The sequence below is a fragment of the Pongo pygmaeus genome, chromosome 10, assembly GCF_028885625.2.
Source record: "Pongo pygmaeus isolate AG05252 chromosome 10, NHGRI_mPonPyg2-v2.0_pri, whole genome shotgun sequence".
In the NCBI taxonomy this organism is placed as follows: Eukaryota; Metazoa; Chordata; class Mammalia; order Primates; family Hominidae; genus Pongo; species Pongo pygmaeus.
In genome coordinates, this window is record NC_072383.2 from 130,162,595 (window position 1) to 130,174,495 (window position 11,901).

The window sequence follows — 11,901 nt, forward strand, 5'->3', positions numbered from 1 at the left end:
CATAGCAAGGCAGGGAGACTACACAGGGAGGAGTTTCTGCAGAAGACATTGGAACCAGGAATGTATGCAGGATGCTATGAATGTGAATTGTAACTTCAAAGGGAAGGCACAGGCAGCCCAGCAAGAGCAGTGGCTGATGGGAGCTTGTGGTGAGCCCACCTCTCCTCCAAGTGGCAAGAGACCCCAGAGGAGAGGCCCAGGGTGTCGGCCCCCCCGGAATAGAGAGAAAGATGTCTGCGTGGACAGGTCCCCAGAGGTGTGGACAGCAGGGTCCCCACGCTGACCACGGCAGGACAAGCTTGGGTTCAAGCTCCTCAAGGAAAGTTTTAGCTCATCCCCAGCTTCTGAGCAGGTGCAAGCCAGTCCCAGGGATGCTTTGTTCCGTTCCCTGCTCTCCAGGGGTGGCAGGTGGGGAAGGGAGGAAGACAGAGGCCTCTCCCTCCTCCCGGCACAGCCTCAGACCTTCCAGCCAGAAGCAGCACTGGACTGGCATCCGATAATGATGACAATGCTAATAATTATTAGCATTATGAATTAATAGACAGGGAGGCAGTGAAGTGCAGGTGCTGGGGGTGCTGCAGCACAAAGTCCAGGAGAGTCCATCCTGGCCCTACTCACGAGCCCGGGTGACCTTGGGCCAATCCTCCAAGATCACCCCTTCTGTTGGCTTCCATCACCTCTAAATTGCACTTCCCAGGGGAGCACAAAATGAGAAAAATCACTTAAAACCCTGAGCATGGATGGCTCCTGCCTCAGGGCTGTGAGCTTCTGCCACCATTAGTCCTGAGACAGCCAGTGGGGCGGGGGCTCCACCCAGCCTGGGACGCTCGATGTGGCCCATATGGTGTCCTGTGAAATTCTGAGTCTGTTGGAATAGTTCAAAGTCGGAATGTTCCAGGTAAAACCTGGATTTCCACCTCATCCTGGAGAACCAGAAGTCCTGGCAGCCCTGGGCGCCCCCGGCCACAGTCGGCTGTCAGAGTCAAGGCTGGGGGCTGGTCCCCAGTGACCCAGCTCCCACCAGCTGGACTGGCAGCCATGTCCACCCAGCCCTGGGCATTGGTGCTGTGACCCTGATGTGACCTGGGCCTCTGCCGCTGAGGCCCTGAGCCCCCTCCCCCAGTGAGTGGCCTAGGGCCTCTGGACTAAGCTCAGTGGGGAGCAGCCTGCTGTGGGGATGCCTCTCACTACAGGTTCCTCCTGAGTTTTAAACAAAATGCACATGTGCACACACGCACACACTAAAACACACATCTGCCCACACCTGCACACAGCTACACACCCACACAGATGCACAGCACACACATGCCATGCACACACAGACACACATGTGCACTCACACTCACACATCCCACAGACACGTATGCACACTTATGCACACACGCTCAAGTACACAGCTGCACAGAACACATGTACACACATGTACATACACTCATATCCACACACCCCATGTACATGTGTGCACATGCATGCTTAAGTACACACCTGCACAGGACACATGTGTACACATATACACACATCTCTACATCCCATGTACCCATGTGCACATGCATGCTCAAATACTCATAACACATACATGTACACACATGCACACATGCACACTCACATCCATACATCCCATATATCTGTGTGTACACACATGCTCAAATACACACCTGCACAGAACACATGTATACACATATACACACAACCAAAAACACATCCATGCACACACACACACATATGCACATGAAAACACATCTGCACATTCATATGTACTAGATGCATGCAATATCTACACACCCACATGGATACACAGATACACATGCACACTAACATCCACACAACTCCACACACATGCATGTACACACCTGCACACACATGCCCACATCACATCTGTATGAACACCTGTACACACACATGCCATATGCACATCTGCACACCAAGCCTGTCTCCCAGCCTTAGGACAATGACATTCCCCGTTCAGGGTTCCCAAATCCATGACTACACTCAACCCCTCTGCAGGGCCGTGCAGACCCCGAATCTGCTGCAGGAAAGGGAGGCAGTGGGGGATGGTGAGAAGCTCCCCTGACACCAGGGATCCAGTGTCTCTCAGGCCCAATTGATCTATGCTGTTGCTCAAGTCTTCTCTCACCCTGTTTTTCTGTCTGGCTGATCTATCCATTATTGGAAATGGGGTATTGAGACCTCCTGCTGCATTTCTGTGTGTTTCTCCCTTCAGTTCTGTCAGTTTGTTTTACATATTACTGTGCTTTGTTAATAGGTCCATATGTGTTTATAATTGCCATATCTTCCCAGTAAATTTACCTTTTTGTCATTGTGTAAAGTCCTTTTTGTCTCTTGTGATGGTTTTTGACTTGATGTCTATTTTGTCTGATATGAATGTGGCCACCTCTGCTCCCTTTTGTTTACCATTTGCATGGAGTATCTTTGTTCATTCTCTCATTTTGAACTTGTGTATGTCCTTATATCTAAAGTGATATGGAGGTAGAGAGTGGAAAGACAGATAACAGAGACTGGGAAGGGTGAGTGGGGATGGGGGAGGATGAAGAGAAGTTGGTTGAAGGGTACAAAAAACAGTAAGATAGAAAAAATAAACTCAACGTTTGATAGCAGAGTAGGGTGAATATAGTTAACAAAAGTATATTGTACTTGGGTGATGGACACCCTATACCCTGACTTGATCACTATGCATTATATATGTGTAACAAAATTTCACATGTGCCCCATGAATTGTACAAATAAAAAAGTATAAAGCGTCTTATAGACAGCATATAGCTGCATCTTATTATCCATTCAGCCACTCTATGTCTTTTGACTGGGGAGTTTCACCCATTTATGTTTAAATTAATGACTGATGGGGAAGGACTTACTGTTGCTATTTTATTGTTTTCTGTTTGTCTTATAATTATTTGTTCCTCTTTTCCTCTCTTGCTGCCTTTCTTTGTGTTTCTTTGTTGTTGTTTTTTTGTACTGAGCTGCTTTGATTTCTTTCTCATTTTCTTTTGTGTATCTTCTATAGGCATTTTCTTTTGGAAGCGTCTGATCTTATTTGTTACTCAAAAAATCTTGTTTTTGTCTGGATGCAGACTTAGAAGTAGAAGCTCACCGCTGGAGGGTCTGCATTTCCTGGCAGTCTGTTCCTGACGTTTTTTTTTGGCCTCTTTCATTCTCGTGGCCAGTGTGTAGCATATTCTGCAGCCTCTGCCTTATTTTTTGTAGTACATTGTTTCTTCAAAGCAAGATGCCAGCTTTTGTGCTGCAGGGCACATGGAGTAACAAGCCACTGACCGGGCGTGGTGGCTCAAGCCTGTAATGCCAGCACTTTGGGAGGCCAAGGTGTGGGGATCACAAGGTCAGTAGTTTGAGACCAGCCTGACCAACATGGTAAAACCCCATCTCTACTAAATATACAAAAATTAGCCAGGTGTGGTGGCATGCGCCTATAGTCCCAGCTACTCAGGAGGCTGAGGCAGGAGAATCACTTGAACCCAGGAGGCAGAGGTTGCAGTGAGCCGAGATTGCACCACTGCACTCCCGCCTGGGCGACAGAGTGAGACTCTGTATAGAAAAAAAAAAAACACGAAAACAAGACACTAAATCTTGGGTGCTTTGGTCCTAGGTTTCTTACATTCTTCGTTTAAGGGCTTTCAACATTTTCCCAGACATCGTCTTCTTTAGAGACATTGAAAAGTCTGCGGATTCTGCTAGCTCTTTTGGGCCCCAGGCAGTGAGACACCATAGTATCAGTCAGTCCAGGAATGTCCTTCTGTCCTATTTTTTTTTTTAACAATAACCAAGTTGAGAACACTGAGACTGGCATCCACAATGCAACGACGAACAGATTTTCACTGTCTTTCTCCAGTTCTCTTTGATCTATGGCAGGAATGCCGCTTACTCAGTAGCAGGTGGACACAGCCATGGGTCGGGTCACCCTGCCTCATGGGAAGGCTTGTTTGTCGTTCCCACCACTGATCCAGACCACAGAACCCTTCCATGCTTCACGAGAGCATCAGCAGCAACTTCTGTGGCCACAGGCATCTCATACAAAGTATGAAGTTTGCGTTCATCATCCACTTCAATGAGCTTCTGGCAGCCAGCGGCTGGGAAGATGTTCAGCTTCATCTTGAAGCAGCTCTTCTGTTGGTATTTTTTTTGTGGTTACTATGGAGACTGCATAAAACATCTCATAACAATTGACCTTAAGTTGGTAACAACTCCAACTGCATGCAAAACCTCTACTCCTTTCTACAACCCCCCGCTTTACGTCCTCAGTGTCACAGATTACACCTTCTTACACTTGGTATCAATTTGCAGAGCTTTGTAGCTGCCTCAGAAAGGCTTCTGGGCCTTGCTGTTGTGAGTTGGTGTTTCTGCCAGGAGGGAGTTCTGGGCTTCCTGTTCCGCCTTTGTGCTCTTCTCTCTGGAGGTCTAAACGCTCAGCCAGGATCATGTGACAACCCCAGACTCTCTGTGCTTCCCTCCTGAGAAAGTGCCCGGAAAGAGTGACCTGGCGGGCCTGAGACGGTGGTCCTGGGAAAGGCCTGAGACGGTGGCCCTGGGAAAGGCCTGCTGGTGACGGTGCCCTTGGTTGGTGTCTTGGAATCTGGCTGCAGCAGTTCCCTGCGCAGACACATAACCTCCCTCAATAGCGAGGAGCTCCTGTGTCTAAACTCCTGTGGAAACCACGTGGTCTATCCTGAGCCCGTTTCCTTCTGGGGGTCTGGAATATCTATGCGCGCCAAGCAGAGGTGCCCCCGTGACCAGCCCCCTAGTCGCTGGATGCTGAGTCTCCGTGGGCTTCCCTGGTGGACGACGTCTCACTGTGCCGTCACGTCACGTTGCTGGAGGAACTAAGCACACCCATTGTGGCTCCACAGGGAGAGGACAGGGATGCTTGTGCCTGGTGCCCTGGACTTGGCCGCCCAGCCCCTGGCTGTGCTCACCCCTCCCCGGCCCCTGCAGCCCTGGATGGCACTGGCTTCCTGCTGATGCCTAACTCGGGGTCACCGCCCCACCATTTCTTCTGCAGCTCCTCCAGCCCCTCTGTGACGAGTTCCATGATTAAGTGGCCCCCATGGGACTCCCTGGGTGGCTCTGGCTTCCTATCTGCCCCAGCCCACTCATAGGACCCTTTTCTACCAACCATGGCCTCCTGGGAGCCTCACACCCCAGGACACAGAAGGGACCGGGGCCCAGCATGGGGGTTGCTGACCCCGGAGACAGTGTGTCCACTTTGCTCATGGCCAGGAGTCATTTCATTATCTCTAAGAAGCAGAAGGTCTGCTCCTCCTGTGTCTGTAATTTTATTTACCTTCACAGACACACAGACACACAGAATGTCAATGTGACTTCCTACCTCCAACTCAGCAAGGAGGACACGGATGCTTAGATGGGAAACGGCTGCTGCAAACGCAGCCTGAGTGTGAGGTCAGGGGCTGTGCAGACAGACAGGCAGACAGAGAGATGGAGAGATGGACAACAGATGGATAGATGGACAGGCAGACACACAGATGGATGGACGGACACACAGACAGGCAGATAGATGACAGACAGACACACGTGGACAGGCAGACAGACAGACAGATAGATGGAGAGACAGCAGAGACACACAGGCAGACACAGTCAGGCAGACCTGGTTAGAGTCCCACCAGCCGCCCTAAGTAGTTCAGTTGACCGTTCAGAGCTTTTATTGCTCACCTGCGAAGAGGGGCGGGGCTCCATCTCCTGATCTTCGGATCACCCGCCATCCTCACCTACCCGTGGGGAAGCCCCTTCCCTACTCTCAGTGGATCTGGGGGTGCACACAGCACCGCTCCCTGATGCCAGGCTCCTAGGGCAGTCGTGTGGCCCAGGCCTGGGGAGCCCCTGGACTCCATCTCCTGGTCACAGGGATGGGCCCAGGATCAGCAGGGTGCGTGGGGTGGGATTCCAGGCCAGTAGGGATGTTCCAGGCTGGCGGGACCCTGTGGATGCAGATGCAGCTCCCCATTTCTTGCCTTCCAGGGTATTGTGATTCTAAAATAGAAACCCCAGTGCATTAGGCAAATGTGTCCCCTAGAAATCCCCCTGGGAGTCCCCAGTCACAGTGGACAGTGAAGCAATGACTCAAGCAGGCCCCCCAATCCCGAGTCCCACTGTCCCCTAGTCAGAGCCCACGGGGACCCGGCCTGGGTCACTGCGCAGGAAACGATGCTGGACTCACTGCGGAGCCCGTGGGGCCCAGTGATCTGGTCTGACCCAGGAGGACTTGAGCGGCCCAGTCCCCGGGGTCTTCCTGTGTGACACCACAAGCAGACTGAGGCCCGTCAGAGCCGCCCCCGGGCAGTTATGTGAGGTGCTCTCAACTTACAACCTTTAGAACAAAGAGGACCCACCCTGTTCCCAGGAGCTTTCCAGATCCACCAAGGGCAGGTGGGAAGAGACTAAGTATCAGGGTTCAAGCCCCGAGAGGAGATCCAAGGGGACCCCCCCCTCCTCCATCTGACTGAGGAACGGACTCCCCACTTCCACTACCCCAACTCGTCATGGCTGCTCGGAAATCTCATATTCAACTCAAAAAGGAGGCAAAACTCCTCTCAACGCCTGCATTTTAAGCAGCGGCTCCTTGGCTCCTGTGTGCTGTTCAGGCGCTCGCAGATCGTCCCTGCTCTTCCCTCCATCTGCAGTGAGCTCCTGGCAGCTGGGCCGGACGCAGCTTCCTGTGAGCAGAGGATCGACCCGGGAGCCTGGTGGGTGATCTCCACCCAGACCAAGCATGAGACCCCCGAGTCTAGTGGGACAGGCCACAGACCAGCGACTGCTGCCCACGCCTGTTCTGGGGACTCCAGACAGTGCTGAGGGGAAGGAGAAATCATTCATTCAGCCATTCATTCGCTGACCCAGGCAATTATTCATTCATTCATTCAACAGATATTGATTGAGTCCTCCCTTTGAGGCAGGCACTGTTTTATGCACTGAAATACAACTATTTATACAACAGACACTCTTCACTCCCCCCATGGAGGTTCTGTTCAAGCAGAGAGACAAACATTTGTTAAATGAAACATAAAGTCTCAGTGACAATTAGAGCTCTGAGGGAGAAGGAAGGAGCAGGAAGAGGCAGAGGAGGAGGAGCCAGGGCTGCCAGGTGCAGTAGCCCAGGTTGTACACTGCTCAACTTTGCTGTAGGATTCACATCACAGTCATGAGGGTCACACTGGGCAGTTTCCCAGTAAACGGCCGCACTGTGTCTCAGGAAGGGCCCATTGCCGCTTTGTTCAAGGCCATCTCATGGGCTCAAAGCCATGGGAGGGGAGGGGTCCTGCCAGGATGACACAGAGTCTGGGGCCCTCACTTTCCTCCCTTCAGATGATGCTGAGCCTGGGAAGGCACTGAGACCGCAGCGGAGTGGGCCGGGGGCAGTGAGGGGAGGGGACGTGGATGGGGCAGGGCTGGGGCACTGGAGGAGCAGGTCAGGCAGGGCCCGTCAGCCCAGAGGCACCCCAGGACTCAAGCCCGCAGCTGACCCCGCTCTCCTAGACCTCACTGCAGCTGTGGGAAGGGGAAGCACGGAGCCATCCCTCAAGGTCAGCGCAGTGCCTGGCTTGAGCTCACAACAGTGACTGTCCCCTGCTGCACCATTGCAGTCACTGCCCTGGTGGGCAGCCTGGACCCCAGCTCTACCACGCATGGACTGTGTGGTCTTGGGCAGTGCCAAGCTCGGCCTCATGGGCATCTGGGGACAGTCACAGGAGGTCCACGTGCCAGGCCCAGGGTTAATGCACAGGGTTACCACCACTGTGAGGTTGCCTGCCCCGTCTTGTACCCGGGCGTCCATGCCCTCATCTCAGGGGGCAGGACAAAGGCAAGTGGGACCGAGAGGAGAGAGAGAGGCCAGAGTCCCCTAGAGCCCTATCCCTAGGACCAGTGCCAAGAGCGACCTCAGAGGAGGGACATGGGAGTGGCTGGTTCCAGTTCCCACCCCCACTCCGATGGGAAAGTGACCCCAGATGACCTGCCAAGGTCACAGGGCAGAGCTAGGGTGAGGTCTAAGCACCTCACATCTGAGCAGAGGAATTCACTCAAGGCCCCTCCAGGACCCACACGGCCAGCATTATCATCACTGAGACATAGAGACGGGGGCCCCTGAGCCACACAGCTGGACAGTGAGAAAACCAGGCCCCCAGCAGTGAGCTGGCCCCATGCCCAGGGCCTTCCACAGCTCCACACAGCCCAGCCTCCAAACCAACTCAGGACTGGCCCAGGGCTCAAATGCCCCCAGGGCCCAGGCAGAACGGTGGGAGTGCAGGTGCCCGGGGATGACCATAGGGAGCGGTGGGGACTGTGGAGAACTGGAGAGGGCTCCCCGAAGGGCAGTGAACCTCAAAGTTCCCTGAACCTACTGAGCCCGCCAAGCTTCCCCCTCTTGGGGGCTTCAGCCCAGTCTCAAGAGTGGCCCCTGATGAAGAGGGTTCTTGTGATGTGACAGTGATCACCAAAGCCTGGAGATTTGCTCTGCAAGGAGGGGGTCTGGGCTTTTAAAACGTCCTGCTGAGAAAAGAGAAGACACAGAGTGGATTCGGGCACCAGGGATTTAACAGAAGGAACAGCCCCTCTGCAGCAGCAAGGGGTCAGAGGGTCCAATCAGCACAGGACCCCACCCTGGCCCCTGCAGAAAGGCAGGCCTGGGGCGGAAGCTGAAACTCGAAGCCTAGCGGGATGGCCCCGCAGATATCAGTCGTGGGGTGCGCCAGAGACAATGGGGGCCCCATGATGAGTGTGACCCTAACTGGGTTATGTTGATGAACGCACGGATTTTCACATCAGAGTTAGGAATGGCGGTGACAATAAACTAAGGAATGGTTTCCGTGGGTACAGTTGACATGTGGAATCTTGTGTCTTAGAAAGCCTGTCTTGAGGCTGGTTACAGTGGTTCATGCCTATAATCCCAACATTTTGAGAGGCCAAGGAGGGAGGATCGCTTGAGGCTAGGAGTTCAAGACCAGCCTGGCCAGCACAGCAAGATTCCAGGTTTATTAAAAATTTTGAAAGGCACGTTGCTTTGTGTCTCGGGATTGCTCTGTGCTGTGTTCAGACAACAGGAGGATGAAAACAAATTCTCCAATCTCGGGGCTGGGAGGAAACAGGGTGCCTATTACCGTGAGGTGGGATGAATTGATCTTTCATTTAATCCTCCTGCAATTCTCGTGGGTTCGTTCCTTCCTTCCTTCAACAAGCGTTTCTTGCGGCACCTACTACGGGCCAGGTGCTGTCCTGGGCTCTGCAGATCCAAAAGTGAAAGAAACGGACAAAATCCCTGTCCTCCTGGAGCTCCCCTGAAATAAGTGGATCAGTTAAATGAAGGGAAGAGATGAAGCCAGAGGCTTCGGGGCTGGGAAGGGAAGAACCGGGCAGTGCCTCGGGAGCATCTGGGGGGCCGCAGGGCCTCTCCGGCCGCGAGGGCCTCTCCAGCCGCGGGGCTCCTCTGAGCGGGGCCTGAGGAGCGGCCCCCACTGCGGGCAGGAAGCAGCGCGGGAGGGGGAACCGCAGGGCAGACCCGAGGCCAGCATCGCCTCGGGGGACGGGCCCGGTGTGCCCGGGAGGGGTCAGGGCCGTAGAGGGAGCGGCGGGTGGGACAGGCCCTGACTCAGGGTCCTGGACAGGAGCGTGGACTTCGTGCATTCGGGGGGAGCCACAGGTCGAGGCTCGGTGGCTGCTGCGGGGGCAGCGGGTGCGGAGGGCAGGACGCATCTCTGTCTACACCTGCTTCACCTGCTTAACGACGCCAATTAGCGTCCTCCGAGCAGGGACCCGGAGCTGGCTGGAGGCGTCCGCAGAAGACCCGCGCCGGGTCCGAGGGCCGCGTGGGGGCCGCAGACTTGCAGGGAGCGCAGCCCCCGTTGGGCAGGGCCGAGGCGGGGACCTGAAGCCGGGGAGGGAGGCCCAGGGCGGGCTCCGTGCGTCCAGCAGCGCGTGGGTGTCTGCGCCGCTGGGGGTTCCAGAGAATTCTCAGCCGTCAGCGTCTCTCCCCCGTGGGACAGCGTCTCTATTCCAATCGGACACGGACGCCAGGAGCTCGCGCTATTTGTCATTTTAAAAAGAAAACACAATTTACTTGTGCAAAGTCGAGACGAGAAAGCTCGCGGATGCCTGTTAGTAGGATTTGTGGGGTGAGACGGGAGAATTCACACCGGTCCCAGCGACCCTCCCGGGAAAATAGAATCCACGAACGTGTCAAGTCTCCATTGATCGATCATCGCGTGTGCGGGGAGGGGCTGTGCTCAGTGTCCCGCGCGAGGCTCCTGGGAGAGCTCCCTCCCCTTTTGCGTCTGGCTCTGGGAGGGCCCGTGGCCCTGGCGGCCAATCAGGATCCCCATTGCCTTCGCCAAAGTGCTGGGCCCGGTACAGGCCTGTGACCCACGTGGCCTCCAACAGGGTCCCTGTTTATCGCGCTGTGGTCGTGGGTTTGAGGAAGAAAGCCCAGCACTGTCGCCATTTGGTCTCCCATCCAAGTTCTAACCGGGTCCGACCCTGCTTAGCTTCCGAGATCAGACGAGCTCGTAGGCGTTCAGGGGGGTGTGGCCGTAGACTTTGGCCACTTGGTACCACGGTGGGCTGAGGGGCTGCGGGAGGGAAGGCGATTTGAGGAGCACATTTGCAGGCAGCAGACTGTGGCTTCCAGAGCCGACTGTCCCCGAGGATACGGCCTGAGCTTCAACAACCCCGTGAGGGGGCTGAGCAACCCATTTCACAGTTGAGGAAAGAGCGCTGGCTCAGCCTGGACCCGGAGCTGAGGTGGGTCCTGCAGAAGCCGTGGGGGGCCCGGACTGTGCATGGGGGAAGGGCCTCACCAGGGGCTGCAGGACCCCTTCCTGATTCCCCCAGGACGGGGCGCCTCTCATTTGTCTACACCCCGTTCTCCCTGGGCCTTCTCCTCCGGCTTCCCCCGTATGGAGTTTGCTGCGAAGCACGGAATTCCAGCAAGCCTGGGAAATCCACGCAGGCCCAGCGCCCAGTGCCCCAGGGCTCCAGTGCTAAGGGTCCCACAGGATCCGCTATTTGGGGTGAAGGCCCTGGGTGTCCCCGGGGGGCAGAGCTGGGCTCTCTGCTGCTTGGAGGAGGGTGTGCTTTTGTTTCAGAGCCGTGGGAGCAGACATTTCCGAAGCTTGCAATTTTTGTTTTTTAGCAAAAATTCCTTCCTAAAATTTACAAGCCTTAGCAACACATTCATTTTTGTGACACGGAGTGAAATAAGGCATGAATTTTTCACGTTTCTTTTCTCATTCATTGGGTGTTACATGCATCACTCCTCAGCTTGTCAAAATGTTTTAATTTGTGGATTTGTTTTTAAAAAGTGTATGACTGGCAGGGAAGTGGAGGAGGGTTTCCCTCTGGAGAACACCCACTATGTAGACAGGAGGCCCCAGTGCCGGCTGGGGACTTGGGGGTGGGAAGTATGTAACTGGGATGGGGAGTCCCCTGCATGACAGGTTCCTGTTTCCTGATTCACCTGGAGGCTCCTGGAGTTGGTCAGATGAGACCCCGACATGGAAACAAATCTCTGGGCACAGGCACACTTCAGGGTGAGTGCAGCCTTCACAGGGGATGGGGCCTCACTGGGCTCTGAAGGCCAGGGCTGCCTCCTCCTCCTCCTCCTCCTTCCCAGGGAGTCCCAGAGTCCCCTCCCCATTCCCATCCCCTAGCCTCCATCCTCCATCCCAGGCTTTAAAGAGATGCATTCACCTGGTGAAGACGGTGGCCCAGGCAGGAGAAGAGCAGGGGCCGCTGCCGCCTTATTCCCCAGGAGCGCAGGAGAGGAGCCTTCGAGACCCACATGTGTCCTGTGGCTGCTCCACCCAGACCGGGGTCTGACCCCAGCGAATCAGCAGAGAGGGTGGCCCAGAGCAGGAGGCCCAGCCC

General features: G+C 54.9%; 2 pseudogenes; one reads left to right on the forward strand and one right to left on the reverse strand.

Moving 5' to 3' along the window:
* Positions 1-3,596: 3,596 nt before the first annotated feature.
* LOC129010048 (small ribosomal subunit protein eS6-like) lies at positions 3,597-4,125 on the reverse strand (annotated as a pseudogene).
* Positions 4,126-7,217: 3,092 nt separating this feature from the next.
* Positions 7,218-7,995, forward strand: LOC129010781 (uncharacterized; annotated as a pseudogene).
* Positions 7,996-11,901: the final 3,906 nt, after the last annotated feature.